Source organism: Empidonax traillii, unplaced genomic scaffold (assembly GCF_003031625.1).
Source record: "Empidonax traillii isolate 1590-97213 ecotype Southwest subspecies unplaced genomic scaffold, ASM303162v1 scaffold980:size574330, whole genome shotgun sequence".
NCBI classification, from domain to species: Eukaryota; Metazoa; Chordata; class Aves; order Passeriformes; family Tyrannidae; genus Empidonax; species Empidonax traillii.
This window is the reverse complement of record NW_020956173.1, coordinates 253,846-257,956: the sequence shown is the minus strand read 5'-3', so window position 1 is coordinate 257,956 and position 4,111 is coordinate 253,846.

Genomic DNA, 4,111 nt, shown 5'->3' with positions numbered 1-4,111 from the left:
AACAGCTCGCTCTCTCCCTGTTCCTCACATCAAAGTAAGGTGATTCTCTGCAATGTATTTTCCAGTGACATTGGAAAGGATGTTGCTTTTACCAAATCTCATCATTAGAAAATTCAATTATGTCAGTTTTTCCAGCTCCTAGCCGTTAGCATTGTCCTTCTGCCTTATTTATAGCCCAGTTTCAAGCCCCATAGAAAGTAAATAAAAGTTTCAGTGTGTTTTGATTCAGAGTCTGCTGTCCTTTGCCAAACCTGCAGGCAAGAATCCTCAGCTTATGCATCTCTATCTGCAAAACACGTGTTAGTTCCTGGGGGTCTCGATGCAGAAAAAAGATTCATAAATAGATCTGAATTTGCCCAACTTCTGGCAGGTGAGACACCCCATCTGGGAGCCATGCCCTCTTGTCTCAGAAATTGAAATACCAGACAGATATCTCCACCTGAACCAGCAGTGGGGAGAAAGAGGCATTTGAGGTCACCAGGCATTTGACCTATTTTAGTCAGCTCCACGGGGATAATGGAAATTGAAAAGCCAGCAGGTCTCTTTCTTTCTGCTGTTTGTGAAGGGGGCCCAGGGTGAATAGTCCATATGCAAATGTGCATGGAGTAGGTAGGAGAGTGAATTTAGAAAGTTAAATGTCAGGAATCGGTTTGTTTGGGTAAAGAGGGGAGGGAAGGGGCCTCTAGTGTGTCAGGATGAGTAGATGGGTCTGCCTCTGTGGGAAAAGTTGCTATAGGGTGGTTCCTGGGGAATGTGGTCTTTTTTAGGCAGAGGACCCCATTAATAGAGGCATCACCAACAACAGCCCCATATGAGCACTGACCTCTCTTGATAATCCCTTGGAGGGAGGATGTGGAGGTGGATGAGACAGAGGGGCATGGAATGTTTAATGAGGATGTGGTGTTAACTTTGTACAGGAGTGGTGTGAGCCTCTGAATTCAATCCTTTAGGGAATGGCATCTCTGCTTCCTGAAGTCCTGGTAGCCACCATTCCTCCTCTTCATGGTACAGCTCCCACTTGCACCTCTAGTTCTGCAGGTCTAGGTTAGACACCAGCTATGCTGTCACATTAGAGGAAGGGTGTTTCTTCCCCATGTGTGTGGTGAGGAAAGGGTGGTAACTGATATAACCTTTGTCATCTCTAGAGCCGAGCACTGCCTTTATTATGATCAGAAAAGGAAGGATTGACTAAAGAAATGAGAGGACTTCATTTGTCTAAAACAGAATCATAGAATGTTTTGGGCTGGGATGGACCTTAAAGACCATCCAGTTGCAGCCCCCTTGCCATGGGCAGGGACACCTTCCACTAGACCAGGTTGCTCAGAGCCCCATCCACCCTGGCCTTGAACACTTCCAAGGACGGGGCAGCCACAGTTTCTCTGGGCAACCTGTGCCAGGGCCTCACCACCCTCACAGTAAAGATTTTCTTCCTCATATCCAAGTTAAACCTACTCTCTTCCAGTTTAAAGTCATTCCTCCTTGTCCTATCACTACATAAAGTCATCTGTTTACAAAATAAATGGTCATCTGTTGTATCTTTGCAAACGTTGCTATGGCTGTAACTCAAACCATCATCCAGAGGTGACACAGCTTTTGAGCTGGTACCTGTTTGGGATTTTGTGAGTGTACATGGACATCTGAGTGTGTAACTGAGCCAGTGGTGTGTGCAGAGGGACAGCACATCTTAGCTGTGCTCTGCATTGCTCAGGTGAGCTGCAAGAGTGATGCTGTAGTGGTTCCTGGGGACTGTGAGCTACACTAATACTGAGATGGCCAGTGTAGGATGGACTGACCATTTTTTTGCTTCATGCAATGCCCTGTGCTACCTCCTGACCTCAGGGAACAGCGGGAGCCAGGGCTAATTAGTAGGGAAACACTGTGAATTTTGGGGAGAAGAGCAGCAGATATTGTCTGCATTCTCGTGACATAACATTTCACACAGTGTGAAGATAAACTCATGAAGGTTTGCCTAAGCAGCCAGATGGTGATGTGAAAAAAAAAAAAAAGAGAAACTAAATTTAAAATAAAACAAAGAAACATTCCAAAACCCTGATTCTCAGCACTTTGAGCTAAAATGATTTTTCTCTGTGTTTTGTGTTTCTTTCTTCCTCCCACTGTGTGTCCTCTATCCCTTCCAGGCAGGGAGATAACTGAGGGCAGAAGCACAGAAAGAAACTGGTAGAGAAATGATAAAGTTGATGTGAGCTAAATGGTGAGTGGAGTGGAAAGTTTTATGAAGAGATGGAGACTGAAAGGCTCTCAGGAACTGATCTGAAGCTCCAACATTGAGAACAGGGCAAAAATGGAAAGAGAGCTTTCAGCCTAACTGGAGCCAGAGCTTCTTTATTTAGATAAAAGTATAGTTTTAAATTGAGTATGAGTGAAGAAGAGGAAATTTATGTATGAGAGTTTATTTGAGTAGGTGACATTGGGAGTGGGAAAGACGTTGAAGCTGGAATTGTGATGGTGTTGACAAGAGAGGGCACCTGGAGCAGGGAGCCCTGAGATTGATGGAAACAAACAAATACAATAACTAGGGCAGGATTTTGGTAAAGCCGTGGCAGCAAAGACTGATGGAGCAGGGAATGAAGGCAGAAGCTGTAGGTCTGCCAGCTGCTGCTGTGCAAAACAAATATTTCTGCTTTTAAGGTATTAAGCAGAACCAATGTGAAGCTGAAAGGGTGTGGAGAAGGCTGGATTATCTGAGATATCCGTGGGGCTCTTCACTGTAAAAAGGTGAGCTGGACCAGGTGCTCACAGGGATGGAGATTCCTGCAGACTTCCTGTGAGGATTTCAGGACAAGGAGGAGGCAGCTGAGGGCAGTGGATGGGAGGAAATGTCCAGTGCTGCAGAGGAGTGAGGAGAAAACACTAATTCTCCTTAAATAATAGTGCAAGCTCTGGAAGAAAACACATGGCAATCCTATATCAAAATTATTTTCCTAAAATTCAAAGAATCACAGAATGGATTGAGTTGGGAGGGAACTTAGAGATCTCCACCACGGACAGGGACACCTTCTACCCATCCAGGGTCTACATCTCCCAAGCTTTTTGTGTCACACAGAATTAGGGTGTGGATGTCCAGTGTGGACTCCAGTTACAATCTGAGGCTTCTCTGTGACAAATCTGCCCACTTTTTTAAGGAGTGTGTGGTAACACCGGGCTCACAAGAGGATTCACTCCCAACAGATGGCCAGACAGACACATCAAGGATGATGCAGACAGTCTGCTGGGTGGCAGAGGGGTGAGTGAAATGCTTTTTTTCTAGCCCAACATTTCAGTAATTAAGGGCCCAAATACCTTTAGCAGATTTCTGGATTAAGCAAAGACATTAAATACCTCTAATGCTGAATGAGGTTAATCATAGCATAAAACTGTGCCTTAAGAAGGAAGGATGTTCATATGCCCCATTCTAGTCCTGTCCCCATCCTTGGGACTTTTTTTAATTTTTTTTTTTTTTAAAGGAAAGAAAATAACGGGTGCAGGTGCTGGAACTGGCAGGAAATTCAGTGCTTTAACAACTATCCTAATAAAACATGGTGAAGTATTTGAGGAACACGCCACCTGTGTCACTAAAAAAAAAAGCACCAAGAACCCCAAAAGACAAGAAATCTGTGAATAAGTGCCAAAATGTTACAGAAATACAAAAATTACTGTGCTAAAAAACAAGAGACCAAAGGAAAGGACATGCTGTAGCTACATCTCAGTTCAAGATATTTTTATTTCCCTCATTACCTTGAAAAGCTCTTGAAAGATTCTTCTGTTCATTGTTTGGTAAAAAAAGCACAGTCACTTCTAGTTTGACCTGTGTTTGTTAGAAAACAACTAAAACCTGAAAAGATAAGTTAGTTTTTAAAATTATAAAAAGTACTGTGGGGATAATTACTTTGAACACATTTCTTCTGAGCTTGTGTGGCCCAAATGCTGCAGAAATGAAGTGATACAGTAAAATAAATTCACCAGAAGCTTTCCAGGAACATAAGGAAGTAAAACTGACGAGTAATAATCTGGACCCCCCAAAAATGAACAAAAAACCAAACAACAACAACCAAACACAAAACAAAACCAAACCAAAACAAAACAAAAAACAAAAACAAACAAAAAAAAAAAA